Below are 15,686 nucleotides of genomic sequence, written 5' to 3'. Positions count from 1 at the left end.
GCTGTTATTAACAGAAAGAACACGAACCCGAGATGTCCCATGGGACCAAAGACCAACTTCAGGATCTGCAGACAAAGGTGTTGTTGATCCCAGAAATCTGTAGGTGCCATTGCCAGGAGTAGAGCCAACCTTTGTGGATGCAATGGTCTCAGCATCCAGGATCAAGACCTGGACAACAGTGTTGGACTGTGCTACAGCAGCTGTGGTATGGGGCTGCCCCACTGCCACCTATGGTGGAGCAAAAAACTAATCATGGAATTACAGAATCCATGAGTTGGAAGGGATGCTAAAAGGCCACCAAACCCCTGCAATGAACACAGACATCCACAGCTCCATCAGATACTCAGGGCCCTGTCCAGCTTGACCTTGGGTTTTTCCTTTTCAAAAAAGGAATGGAAAGAATAAAAAGGAAAAAAAAAAAAAAAAAGAGAGAGAAGTAAAAGAAATGCTGATCCAGGTTCAAAGGCAAAGCAGAAATAAAAGAAAAAGGTGAGGAAAGAGAAGATATTGGCAATCTGCTTCTACATTAATCCTTACAGCTTGGGTTCTGTTCATGTTCACATTGACCAGGCAAGTCTATTTGTGCTCCCAGTTGTTTTGTGTCTGGAAAAAGCAGAGCTGTAGCTGGCCAAGGGCATCTCTTAGCAGGCAGGGTGGCTGTTTGCCAGCCAAATACCAATTGGTATGGTATTGCCAGCCATACCCCAGAACGTGACCAGGAACGAGCTTTGCACTGGTACTACTGTCCAGAGAGCTGTGGGTTACCCCATTCCTGGAGATGCCCAAGGTAAAGCTGGATGGGGCCCTGGGCAGACTGAGCTGGTGGGGGGCAACCAACCCATGTCAGGGGATGGTGCTTTTGGGGCTTTAAGGTCCCTTCCAACCCAACCATCCTTTGAATCTATGAAATCAAAGAGGGAACAGGCACTCAACCTCCTAGCCACACACTGAGCTTTCCAAGTTTGAGATTTCCAACCCCTGTGAACTTTCCATGCTTCAGCATAGGGACCACCCTCACATACTCCTTAAATACTTCCATCTCCCCTCACTGAGCCTGACCCATGCTCATGCCCTGGAGCTGATGCTGTAACAGAACCCAAGTCTCCCAGTCTGATCCATGCTGGGTACCTTTGGGAGCTTTGTATGCCCAAGAAGTAAATACTGCCCTTATCAGCACAGGATCAGCCCACAAAGACTAGCACACAGGTATCGATGGACAGAATGGATTTTCAGAGTCAGAAGAGAGGTTTTGCTTATCATCTGCTGCACACAGATGAGCTTATTATAACAAAGTAGGTCAGGCACATGCTATAAGAGCACAATCTGTGTAAATGGCCCTGGAAGGTGTTCATTGTGCTGAGACACCTCACTCCTGAGAGATTTATTCCTCTTTATACAGAATGCTCAGCCGGAGCCAAATCATCCCAATAGAGCTGAGGGGCAGCAAGCTCCCCATTCACTTCAGTGAGACCAAGACTGCAGCATCATTCACTGATTTCTGAAAGGACTATTTCATTTGGTCCACGAAAGGAAATATTCTGTTTCTGGAAAGTGTGGGGGGGAAGAAAAAGGCAGGAAGGCAGGAAGGAAGGCAGGAACGGAGGTAGGGAGGGAGGGAGGGAGGAGTGAGGAAGGAAGGAAGGAAGGAAGGAAGGAAGGAAGGAAGGAAGGAAGGAAGGAAGGAAGGAAGGAAGGAAGGAAGGAAGGAAGGAAGGAAGGAAGGAAGGAAGGAAGGAAGGAAGGGAGGGAGGGAGGGAGGGAGGGAGGGAGGGAGGGAGGGAGGGAGGGAGGGAGGGAGGGAGGGAGGGAGGGAGGGAGGAAAAGACAGAGTGTACTGATGACTCTCTACAATGACCTGAAAAGAGGTTGTGGTGGTGAGGTGGGGGTCAGCCTCCTCTCCCAGGTGACAGTGATAGGACAAGAGGGAATGGCCTTTAGCTGTGTGAGAGGAGGTTCAGATTTGGTATTAGGAAAGATTTATTTTCTGAAAGAGTGGTGATTCGGTGGCACAGCTGCCCAGGGAGTGGTGGAGTCACCATCCCTGGAGGTGTTCCAGAACTATGGAGATTTGGCACTGAGGGACGTGGTTGATGGGCAGTATTAGTGGCAGGTGGACATTTGGACTAGATGATTTTACAGATCTTTTCCAACCTTAATGACTCCATAATTCTACAACTTCAGCAGGAGGATGGGTTTATTTCTCCAAAGTGCCATCATTCCTGTCACTGCTGAGTGGGACCACTGCTGCTCCAGCAGCAGATCCAGACTCACAGACCCAAGTAAAGCTGTGTGATCATGTATTTCAGACTCAAACCTGGAAAAATACAAATACAACACCTTTACAGGGTCCTGAACCCAGCAAAAGCCATTTTTCCAGATCATGAGATGCATATGTGATGATGCAGCAGGGCTCCCTCCTCTCCATTGCTCCTCACTATTGGGCAGCTGGAAGAGGTTCCACTTTCAGCTGATGCTGGGTCCTGTAGAAGTCCTCTGCCTCCAGCCCAGAGATAACTTCACTCTTGCTCTTCTGAGGCCCCATCTGGAGTACTGCATCCAGGCCTGGGGCCCCCAGTACAAGAAAGATGGAGAGCTCTTGGAGTGGGTCCAGAGAAGGGCCACTGAGATGATCAGAGGGCTGGAGCACCTCTCCTGAGAAGAAAGGTTGAGGGAACTGGGCTTGTTTAGCTTGGAGAAGAGAAGGCTCCATGGAGACCTCATTGTGGCCTTCCAGTACTTGAAGGAAGCGTATCAACAGGAGGGGGAATGGCTGTTTGTGAAAGTGGATAGCGATAGGACAAGGGGGAATGGTTTTAAACAGAGACAGGGGAGGTTTAGGTTGGATATGAGGAGGAAGTTTTTCACCCAGAGGATGATGAGGCACTGGAACAGGTTGCCCAAGGAGGCTGTGGATGCCCCATCCCTGCAGGCATTCAAGGCCAGGCTGGATGTGGCTCTGGGCAGCCTGGGCTGCTGGTTGGCGACCTGCACATAGCAGGGGGTTGGAACTGGATGAGCAGTGTGCTCCTTTGCAACCCAGGCCATTCTATGATTTTATGATTCTGTGTGCTCCCCAGCGACCTGCCCCATCACTGTTATCAAACCCCGCTGATTTGCCTGGCTGGCTCCTGCTCCATCAGCAGCTTATTTAGAAAAGTCGGTTTGCTAATTGGGAAAAGTTTAATGAATTTTTGTTGTATGAAAAAAAAAAAAAAATTATGATTATATTACCGATGTGTTCATTTGAAAAATTCATTACATTTATGTATTGTGTTTTCATGTAAATACCTCTTCCAAAATGTATTAGCAAAGAATACAATATTATGGTTCATGGTTCATGTGGTATCTGAAAGGAATAATTGTATAACTAATCAGTGAAAACAAAGTAAATGTTCCTCTTGAGCTTGTACAATAAAAAACTGAATTAAAACTATTCAGGCTCAAAAATGCAAATATGCCGTGTTTTCCATCAGCAAGAAAATAAGAAATTAATATTTTGAAGGAAATGGAGGGTCTCCAGAATCCTATGGCCCAGCTCAGGCTGGACTGGGGATGTTTTGGGGGCTTTTATGGCAATTTAGGCATGTCTGCATCTCAGACCAGCTGCAGGGGACAAGGGGATCTGGTGGACTTGTCATTCCTCCTGCTGCTGGAGTTGTGGTGCAGGATCTTCCTCAGTGCCATTGTTTGCAATGAAATCTGCCATGGCCAGCTGCAAAAATCAGGCAGAAAGGTGTTTTAATGTTGTGAAGCCATACATTCACGTATGTAGCTCAGAGTGGAAGCACAAGACAGCTTTTATCACTGATTTCACAGGGATCCCTGTCCTTACTGTTTTTCACAGCCAAATGCCAACACCTTTCTCATTACCCAACACCTTTCTTATTACCCAGGTGCCAGCAGGTCTGAGGGGCTTTTTTCCTATGAAAAGGCAGCTTCCTTCAGCAAAACTACAAGAAGCAGAGGTGAAGGATGCTCACACAGTGAGGCCAGCTGCTGAGATTGTGGGATGCAAGATGGAGAGGACAAAAAAGCCATCCAGGATACTTCATGAATGGTGACGCAAATCCCATCTTTCTTAAATGAGTTTAAAGAATGATAGAACCACAAAACAGCAGAGGATGGCAGCACTTCTGGGTCCACCTGACCCAACTCCAGCAGGGACACACACCGCAGCAGGGTGCCCAGGACCACATCCAGGTGGCTTTTGAAGATTTCCAAGGAGATCCCATAGCCACCCTGAGCAACCTGTGCCAATGTTCTGTTACCTGCACAGCACAGAAATGCTGCTTGATGGTCAGAGGGAACATCCTGTGCTCCAGTGTGCATCCACTGCCTCTTGTTTTAGCACTGAGCACCACTGAACAAAGCCCAGCTCCTTCCTCTCCACATGTCCCTTCAGGTCTTTATGGATGTGGATGAGCTCCTGCTGAACTTCCTCTGCTCCAGGCTGAGCAGCCCATCTCTCCTCGCAGAAGAACTGCTCCCTGGTGGCCTACATTGGACTCTCTCCAGCAAGCCCAGCTCCCCCTTGTACTGGAGACCTTGAACTGGACCCAGCACTCAGGTGCAGCCCCACTAGAGCTGAGCAGGTTTTAAGACATGCCTCCCTCAACCTGCTGGCGATACTTCACCTAACACAGCCAAAAATAGCATCAGCCTTCTTAGCAGCAAGGGCACACTGCTGAGTTGGGACCCCAAAACCCCACCCCACAATCCAGCAGCTCAAGTGTTCCTTCTCCCAGAAGCTCTTTCCTGCAGGCATGTTAATAGCTGCAGTGCTAAATCATTAACTTTCTCTGGACACACAGCACAGCACTGAGCTGAAGCCGGTTAGAAGCCCTCATGCAAGCTTTTAAAGCATTTTGGGATTTACTGCAACAGCTTGGGTCATTATGAATCTGCTGGCTGCAATTCATGAGCTGGTGCCAGCCCTGAGCAGGAGGACGAGCCCCAGGGCCACCCCATCTCCACTCAGCTACTGAGTTCGAGTGTGCAGTAGCTGCCTGCAACCACAAGAGTGTGCCTGGATCACAGATTTGGGAAAATATTAGCATTTTCATAAGGGCTGCTGCAACTCTCCTCCTTCCATACCAAGGACCAGATGCAGTGTAGGCTTGGAGAGAAGCAAGAGTATGGAGTGGGGTCTCTATGAATTGAAGATCTCTGTCCCAAAGACATTTGTATATCTCCAGACATATAGCATTGGACTATATGTTCCTTAAAGCTGTAAGCTCTTGCGGATGAATACCTGAATCTGCAGGGCAGCATTCTTCTCACTGATATTTAATGGGTCACCAAACTGCTAATTTCATCTGAGCTGCTTACCCAGTCCTTTTAAGCAGTGGAAAAAATAGGGATTTTTGAGGCTTTGAACTGCTTCAGCTGGTGGCTGTGGCGTGTTCCAAACCCTGAAAAAGGAGCCCTTCTATAGGTATCTGTGCCTGCAGACGTTGGTTCTGGTCAGTAGATCTCACCTTCAATGTCTGGACTTGAGATGTGTTTGTTTGATTCTTGTAAGTTGTCTTCTGGGTGATTCTTCTAGGGAAAAATAAATTGATGTGGCAATTCCCTCTTGCTGTTTGATACTTCTTTTCCATCCAGGACAGGCACACACATATTTCACTCAGGTAGCTGGGGGTGATTACTTTGAGCAAGGCTTGATCTCAGATTATTCGAGCATCAGTCTGATCCTTTCCTGCAAACACTGTTTCTCCTGGCTGCTCTGACCCATGTGGTGGGCTCACACTGAGCATCTGAGGCCTGAGATGGACACTGCCATGCCAATAGAATCATAGAATCATCAAATCTTTGGGTCTGGAAGGGACCCTTAAAGGACATCTGGTACCCTGCAATGAGCAGGGACACCCACAGCTCCATCAGGTGCTCAGAGCCCATCCAGCCTGACCTCGGCTGTTTCCAGGGATGGGGCACCTCCCTGGGCAACCTGTACCAGTGCCTCACTGCACGTATTGTAAAAACCTTTTTCCTTATATCCAATCTAAATCTCCCCCCCACACTCTTTTAGTCTGAAACTATTTCCCCTTGTCCTCTCACAACACACCCTGCTAAAGCGTCTGTCCTCTTCTTTCTTACAGCCCCTCTTTAGACACTGAAAGGCCACTCTCAGCTCTCTCCAGAGCCTTCCCATCTCCAGGCTGCACAGCCCCAGCTCTCAGCCTGTCCTCGCAAGGAGGTGTTCTGCCACTGGGACCATTTTTGTGACCCTCCTCTGGATGCACTCCAACAGGCCCACATCTCTCCTGTTCTGAGGACTCCCCACCTGGATGCAGTGCTCCAGGTGAGGTCTCACAGCACAGAGCAGAGGGCAGGATGCCCTCCCTTGCCCTGCTGGCCGTGCTGCTTTGGATGCAGCCCAGGGTTGGCTTTCTGGGCTCTGAGAGTAATTCACTGGTCTATGGGTAATCTACTGCAGGAATCAAGCTGAGCTGCTAAGCCTCAGGCTTGGTACAAAGATGGGCTCCCTCAAAGAAAGGTGATGGGGAAGATGGGTTCAGGCTGGTGGCAGCTTCCTGTCATTTTCCATTTGTGAAAAAAGACTGAATTCTTCCGGCAGCTGCCATCTGTATTGGCCTACTTGGGCTCTCGGTGTGGCATCCAGGCAAAATATGAAAGTAAACATTTGGTTCAAAACATGCTCTCAGGCCACCAGGAGCAAAATGACACACTGTTCAGCTGAAGGCCAGGGCTCCTCCTCATCCACCGTCTAACTCTTCCAAAATGGGACCTCTGGCCTGGCCTTGTGTTCAGTGGTCTTAACACCACCTTTTCTCATGCATATGGGATGGAGGAGGGAGAGCATAATAAATGGAAATGTTTGAGCTGAGGACATTCTGGGAGCTACCTCAACTATTTGAACAGGCAGATAATAGCAGGACAAGGAGAAATAGTTTTAAGTTGAAGAATGAAAGATTTAGGTTGGATATCAGGGGGAATTTCTTTACTATGAGAGTGGTGAGGTGCTGGAACAGCTGCCCAGAGAGGTTTTCCAAGTATCCCACTGTAGGAATTATGTGATCCATTTTGACACTTAGCTTGTTAGAAACAGCACTGCCAGTCCATGGTTCCCATAGTATCCCTTACAACACCTAGCATCATAACCACACTGAGTCACACTGATTCAACCAACACTTGTTCTTTTATCTCATCTCCAGTACTGACCAAAGGGAAAACCTAGGAAAATTACATGCACAGGATGAGCATAAGGTGGTGTTTCCTCTCATGCTATCTCCATCTCCAACAATTTGCCTCTCAGGAACTTCAGGAGCCAAAGACGTTTGCAGATCTTTAGTAATCCTCAGTGAATGCTTCTCTCTGGCCTCTTGAACCCATGTAAGCTGTTGTCATTCACAGTTTCACTTTATCTATAGCCTTTTGTGATCCCTCTATGCATGTACGTACATTCAACTTGCACTGAGGGACCAGAACTCTGGTACTCACGACAGAGTGAGTCAAAGATTTATGCTATAGAATAAAAATATTTTAAAAGTGCTGTGTTTTCCATCACTTTTCATTCCTCTGGTAAGTGCCACTGTGTTCGTACTATTTTTGGTTAAATTTCTGATGCTTCGTTTCCTTTTATAAAACACAAATTTGGAAATTTCACATGTTTTTTCTATCCTGGGTGGTTCAAAAGATGCTGGAAAATATCCAAGACTCATTTTCTCACTTTATTTTTTGGGCAGATTTCAGCGTAGCCTTTTTTCTTTCATGCGCAATTAGAAGATCACACAACAGGTTACTTTTCCTTCTGCTTTATTGCCTTAAATAATTAGTTTAATTTAGGCTCCTCTCGTGTTCACTTTTCACAGACTCTGTAATCAATATGCTTACCACCAACTGAATACATCAATGAATATATGTGTCTATTAGAGGATAAATGCAGAAATTGTTTTCAATTCACTGACATGAGCATGCACACCCACAACATGCCTTTTGAGAGTTTAATCAAGGAGTAAAAACTTGTGAGCCCAAATAAAACATCTTTGACTTTCTCATTTCAATTGCTAAATACTCACCCAGGCTGCATATGAATAAATTGCAGACCAGAAATTACATGCATACATTATTTGGCGAACAAGTCTGAGTAAGGAGCAAATGTGGGTGAATTGCTGGGTTGGGGAAGAGAAAGCAAGGCATGATTCGTTCAATCACCAACTCATTATGGCTGATTCCCAAGGCTCAAATTAGGTGATAATCAAGGATCTGCAGTGGTGAGCCTGCAGACATGGGATCTGGGAGCTCGTGTACAGCTGGGGCTGGTGCCTCCAGCACCTGATGCTCATTCATGGCACTGATGTGTCCAAACACTCAGCCACCAGATATGAGTCAGGGAATTACCACTCCTGATTTCACTTCAAAACACATTCAGGTGCCTTTTTCTCTGTACTAAATATTCGGCCTAATCCAGATCAGCCACTATCTTGTAGTGTGAACAGGGCTTTCACATATGCACAAGTAAAATGTATCCCGTGTTGTATCTGAGTCTTAGTGCTTACACGGGATACAGAACACACCCTGAAGTCTAATGTGGATGGCTCCTGCAAACTCTGCTTCCAGCCTACCCCACAGGCTAAGCCCAGCAGGGCTTTGTTTGCAGGAAGCCCTGTCCTCCAGAAAGGTCCACTCAAATAGCCATCAGTAATCCTTGCCTTTGCAGAGTGGCATGGCAGATGGATGAGGGCTCTCAGGATGTGAGCCTACTCCTCCTGAAGCCTCCCTGCAGTCAGCCTGGCTGGGAAAAGCCAATACTCATGCTGGAGCAGCCCCACTGTGCTGTCAGTATGTACTGCCCCAAGGCTCCCTACCACACTCTCCCAAAGGTTTGAACAGGACTTGGCAATGGGTTTCCTAGGTGTTGTTCCAGGATATGTTACCACTTTTTCTGCTGTCTGCTGTGGGATGACTTCATCCTGCACAAAGGAGCAACAGATCCTGTTACCATAAAGCAAATCCACATTCAGCCATTACCTGAAAATGTGAAAATGGTGTATAAATCAAATCAGATCCAAGTGTTATTTTTTTTGTTATTGTTCTTTTTTTAATACAATCATAGAGTATTCCAAGTAACAAGGATCAGTGAGTCCAGTTCCTGGCTCCACACAGTCCCAACCAAAACCCAATCTTATATCTGTAAGCACTGTCCTAACCATCCTTGAATCCTGACAGCTGTGGGTCGTGGTCAATGACCTGGGGAGTCTGTTCCATGCCTGACCACCTTCTGGTGCAGAACAATTATAGAAGAGGTTTAGGAGTGAATCAAGAGAGCTCTCTCTCTTGAATAACAATCCTGATCAACCTGTGTACATGTTTCATAGGTCTGATGTCCTGGGAGAAGCATTGCACTAGGTGTAATAGACAGGTACTCTGTGCATGCACATATGACAGAATCCCTGTATCCAGAGGGCAAAGAGGACAACAGTGACCAACTGTCCTGAAGAGGACAACACCCTCTGTCCTGAAGCTTTTCAATAAAACACACATCCAACAAGACTTTCAGCTGTCAAATCACAGGACGTAACACACACTGTAGGAGAGAACAGCAGGTGGATGTTTTCTATGCAAACACAGGGCTAGATAGATTGTTAGCAGTAGCAAAAATGACCTATGCTCTCCTCTTGTGTGTCCCCAGTTTGTTTTCAGGGTCTGCCCCTGAGGTGCCTATGGCCATGGTTTGACTCACAAAGCTCACTCAGTGCTTAAGCAAGATGGAATATATGTTCACAACAACTTGAATGAAGATGCTACCTACCATCTGCATTTTAAAGGAAGGTAGATACAAAAGCAGGAAGATTAAAAACAGAAGTCATGTTGTGGATAAACAGGCTTCCACTAGACAAGTCCATTTGCATATTGACAGCTTTACCATTAAATATTTGCTGTTATTTTGCCAGTCATTTTTTCCAGTGCGCAGATTTTAGATCAAGATGATGACTGTAAAACTTTTATTCAGAATAATGAAAGTGCATCAGTGGAAGAACAGAGGAATAGTATTCAGAGCACAAAAGGTCCCATTATTTTCCTTTCAGGGAAAATACCTAGCCAAGAAGAACTGAATATTTTGATCGTGCTGACCATCAGAACAAGCCCAAAGGTGAGATGTCTTGGCAACCTCTCCAACCATCCTCCTCCAGCCACCCCCACTTTCCTGAGTAGCACTAACAGGAGATGCACAAGACGCTGCCAACACTCATTTGGAAGATATTTTTGAAAGCATTACAAAAATTCCCTTGAACTTTTGTGAGAGCTCAGCAGGGAGCACTCATCTGCTTCAGAAAGGAATCCGGACACTTTTATTTCCACAAAAACAACAACAAAATATATCTGGCCCTGTCTTGAGCCCACTAAGCCTCAGCATAGAATAGGCAGTACCAGTTGAATTCTTGCCCTAGGAAAATCAGAGCTGAGTTATTGTTCATCTGCATCAGGATTTGATTCAGCATGAATGGGAGAAAAATCAAGGCATGGCTATGAGATCCCAGCCAGCAGTGTGCTTAAACTCACATCCAAGCTTATGGCCATGAATAGTCCCAAATCACACACAAGTACCGTATGTACTGGTCTTAAGGGAATCAAATGGGTTCATGCATGCACAGCAATAAATTCTAAGAAGGATGATGTTTTAAGTTGCCTAATTCCTGCAGGATGTAGGAGTCTCTGTTTCTAGTTATCTTAAATATCTATACCATGACTAAGAGAGAGTGACAAGACCAGCATCGTAGTGAAGAGCACGCAGGAGTTTCACTTCTCAGCCAGAGTTCTCCCTCTCTGCTCCCCTAGGAAGTCCCATTGGAGGGGGAATTTGCTAGTTCTATTTTCAGTGCCCTGCCATTGAAGTCAATAAATTGAGTGATGTGGCATTATCTTCCCATTTGACACATGCATCTGTGATTTAAAATCCATTTCTGGCAATAGAACACACTGCAGAAATTTGAGTAAAAGCAGAGCAAGAAGAGACCTAAAGAATCTTTTCTAATTTATTCATCCACCTATGTTTTCTGTTCTTAAAAGCTTTGCATAAGCTTCTCCAGGAGCTTGTTGCAAGATCTCACTATCTTCACAGTTCACATAATTCTCAGCAGCTTAATCAGAATTGTTAATCAGAGTTCTTTTTCAGCCCATCATGAACATGAACAAAAACATGATTGTGGCCCATGTAAATGAACCCTTTTGTAAGAACCCCGGTGTGCTCACCTTCCCATCACAGCTGCTGTTTTCGAGCCCTCTGCCCTTTACTGGTGAGATACTGAGAAATATTCTCTGAAACACCTTGCCTGCAGCCCTTTATAATTTCATATTTCCTGTGTTTCCTTGGCTTGCCTATGAGATTGTCCTGACAAAAGTCTAACTAATGTCAAGACTTGTGACTTGAACTGTTTGTCCTTTGTCTCAAAGTCTGTTGCATTATCATGTAAGGAAATGAGATTGGTTTAACTTGATTTATTCTTGACAAATCCACATTGACTGTCCCTAATCTCTTTGTTTTCCCTTAAATGCTTACAAATTATGTGATTATTTGTTCCAGGATGTTTCGGGAAACTGAAAGGAAGCTGTTGTGTCTATAATTCCCTAACTCCTCCTTCCAAGCCTTCCCTCTTTTAATAGATTTCCATTCCCACCTTCTTCCTTTTCTACAGTTTTGGAGGTTGTTACTCCTCTAAATATTTCCTACCACAGGGAGCTCATCAGCAAAGAATTGCAGTTGGCAGAGGGCCTTCTAAAAAGACAACCATACTTTGATGACCAAATATGCTAAGTCATATTTTAAGCAGTTTTAGGTAGATTATTACTGGGTTTTTCAAAGGTCTGTAGCATTGGTCTAACTCTGTTCTTGCTGAAATAAATAACAGATTTTGTGTTGGCTCCAGTGGAAGCTTGAAGATTTTGAAAACGTATTTCCCTTACTCTAGAGATGTTAAGATTACATTGAAATGGTAAATGGTGAATGTGGTGCCTATTGTATAGCTGTCAGCAAACTTGAAATGTTACAGAGCCACGTGATTTTCGAATATACAATAACTGCATTTTCTTTTTGCTTGACAGATGTAAAACAAACCCAGCTGAAGTGGTCAAAGTGACCCTGAAACTGTGGGATAAACTTATTGCAAGGAAGTGTGCCTGAATTTCCTTTTGCATCGTAATGTGGGATGGGGCAGAGCATGTGGGTGAGCAGTTCATGCAAGAAGATCAACATATTGACTTGCTCAAGTTAAAATATCTCCTTGTGCAATACTGAGAGCTCCAAATGATGATGGAACAAGCAACCAGCTGGATGAGAAAATGAAAGGTGTGTAATTCTCAAGCACTTTTTCCCTTGTGCCAGCAGCTGCTCTCAGCAGACCTTGGCCTGTGAGATCTCAGCTACCAGCTTTAGATCTGCAATAATCTATTTAGTTTTCTCATACCTCACATCTGCACCTTCTCCCGAACTCTTCCTTCTCTGTGCCTTTTTTCATAAGGAGTGTGGAAGAGAAGAGCTGTGTCTGGCTGTTCACAGTGAAGCACATCATTTTACATCGGCTCCACTGGCCAGCTGCCAGACACTGTGGAATCAACCCTCTTCCACGAAATCATCTCTAAATAAGTAGCAATGCTCTTATATACATTTTTGTTTGATTCCTAAGCTCTAATCAAGCCCTATAAAAGAAAGGCAAGGAGCTTTGCTCTCTCTACCATTTCTCCCACTGCAGCGTCCCCATGAAACTGGGAGACGTGAGCAGAATCACAGCAGGGTAGCAAAGGCAGAAACTCTTCCTGAAAGGCTCCAGAGCTCCCTACTAGAAGGAGTGCTCTTGAATGAGGCTACTGACACACTTTTTACTCCTGCTGAGCCATGACTTTTTCCTCTCAAAGAGACCAGGCATTAGAAAGAGAAGCTGGCTGCAGTTCATTATCAGGGACTCATGTGATTTCACCTGTAGTAAGAAAGAAAAAAAAAAAAGTAAGACTAAGAAATTGAGTAAATATCCTCATGGTTGTATCATCCTGCACAAGCCCCCGTCTTATTTTATTATCTCCATCCCTGTCAAATGTCCCTCACTATCATATCACACTTGGTTTCAAAGTAGGTGCAGAGGTGGAGACGGCAATTTCACTGCTGCGCTCATCTTGACCCCACAAAACCCAGCCTTACACAGAGACAGAAGTCATCCTCCCAGGACTGCTGCCAGAAGAGATGCAGGCAGTGACTCTTGAATCTTTCAGCACAATGCACTTGGTTTGCTGCACAGGGTCACCGCTGTGCTGTACAACACTACCCCCTTGTGATTTCTCTTGCTAACAACACGCTAAAGTGCAGTTCTTTCCACAGTGATCATTTGGCACGAAACATTCCCTTTCTGAGCAGCACGAATCCTACCACTACACAGCCGGTGTCCTCAGTGGGAACCGAACGACACTATTTGATATGTACACATACATTTTGTTTTCAGTGAGTTCCTCTTTTCCTGTTTATGATTCTGTACTTGCTGCTTCAGGAATTCGGACAGACCTGGTAGTCCCACCTCTGCATTTGTTGCACCTCCCTCCTGAATGCAGAGTACAGTGCAGAAATTCCAGAATTGCTTGTGTATGTTTGCTGTCATCTTGTATTTATTGGAGGTGCAGATGATCAAGGCCAGGATTTTTTAATTGAATGACAGCATCTTTGCCCATGCAGTTCATGGTTCAGCTGGAGCATCTGACGCAGTGCTGCAGAGATGCTGATCCACCTCTTGCCCCAGTACAGCTGTATGAGTGAAGCACCCACTGGGCTGGGGCAAAAACAAGGGCAGGCAGGCATGGTTGTGCTGCACTGTCTCAGATCAATCCCTAAGCCCAAACAGCTGGACCCCTAAGAAGGGAGATGTGCTCAGGGCTACAGCACTAACACGGCTCACAGAAAACTGCATGTGCCTTCCTGAAAAATCAGTCTGCAAAATCTCTCATCTATAATGGACTTTGACAAGTGGAAAAGAAAGAGAGACATTGTTTTATTATTGTTTTGTTCATCAGCAAACACTCAGGTGTTTGAGTAACATGATCACTGTAACATGCAGGGTAACTGTTTTAAAGAATCACTGCTAGTAATGGAAGAACAATTTGTCTTCATTAAGCATTGGCTGCTCTTCCTGTTTGTTGCCCAAATTAAGTGCAACTCAACATTCTGTCTGCAACATTGTGGTGCATCTGGGATGACATCTTTACTTTGACAAGAAACAGAGTATGTTTAGATTTCAATTTTCCACCATGGTTTCCTTGATATCTAGTGTAATCTGTGCATAGATTCCCCTAAATACTTCAAAGGAAAAGTAGAAGGGCATCGACATAAGTAAGAAAACGATACAGTAGTTTCCTGAGTGCTCTCTTGTTAACAAATAAATCAGCCACAGAAACAGGTAACAGAATTATTGAACAATGAACTGGAAACAGTGAGACTTGTGTTCAACCTCCATCCCTCCTTCAGAAAAAGGTGTGGTTTGCAATGACGTGAGGCTGCTCAGGGTTGCTGGAGATTCAAAAAGCAGTGAGGGGGAAATCTGAGGAATAAAATACACAATTTTGGTTCAGACAGTTCACTTTAAAAGCAATTGTCATCATAATACTTACAAGAAATGAGACGAATTTAAAGGCCAAGTAAGCACTCAGACCAAGAACATATCAACAGTAGTTTTAGGACACCTTTCATCTAACTTCAGACAGTGATAGCAGGCGTATCTGAGATGAACCAGTTATTTAATGGGGTGACATCACTACCAAAGCAAGATTTACCTGTCCTGTTTTAGAAATCCAAAGGATTTAGGACGAGCTGAATTCTACCACTTTTTCCTCTCAATTAGCTTTAAGGGAAATCAAAGACACCAACTCAGAGGAGCTCAGCTCAGCTGCCCTATCCATGTCTACCTTTGGTCAGATGGATCCTAGCTGTGGATAATGAACTGTTAAGATCAACATCAGATAGATCCTGTCTGTGGACAATGAACTGTTAACATCAACATCTGAACAAGGAACCTTCCACGTCTGGAAGTGTGACAAACAGAGCACACAGGAGAGGTTTTTTTTCCATTGTACTGTAACCTCAGTGCAGACAACGCAGTATGTTTTCATAACACCACCCCATCCCACAGCTTTTCCTGGATCATCTTCCTAACGAGACTACCACCATAACACGTGGCTCAGATGTTTTCACCGCTGTAACATGACAAAGGAGAATTGAATTTTAGGCCATTACTACGCTGACATTTGTTTGCTTTTTCTGTTTAAAATACTCGAGGACAGTGAACCTCACTGCAACGTCAGTGTGCCAGAGCAGTTCAGATCAGGTCCACAGGGATACTTTGATGCCTGAAAACACGCACACAAAAAAGAAAACACTGAATCCTTAAATGAAACTACGTGTACCAACACCTTCATGTCTAAAAATCCATCTGCAGAGCAACTGCAGAACACATAAAGGCAACGTGAATAGAGATTAGACCAATTTCAACCTCAAGTATTTCCATCATCAGTTGCTTCGGATCAAATTTTTGTAACTCATTCTCTTTCCATCAGGTGGGTGGTTGTTGGTTTTTTTGTTTTGTTTTGTTTTTTCCTTCTTTACTTCAGGACTCTGTGAAGTTTCAGACTGAAACTCCGCAGCCTGTTTCCTTCCTAATTACAGAACCCTGTTAGGGCACGCAGAGAAAAGG

Source organism: Phasianus colchicus, chromosome 5, assembly GCF_987193195.1.
Source record: "Phasianus colchicus chromosome 5, bPhaCol1.hap1.1, whole genome shotgun sequence".
In the NCBI taxonomy this organism is placed as follows: domain Eukaryota; kingdom Metazoa; phylum Chordata; class Aves; order Galliformes; family Phasianidae; genus Phasianus; species Phasianus colchicus.
Note: the sequence above shows the minus strand (reverse complement) of the source record.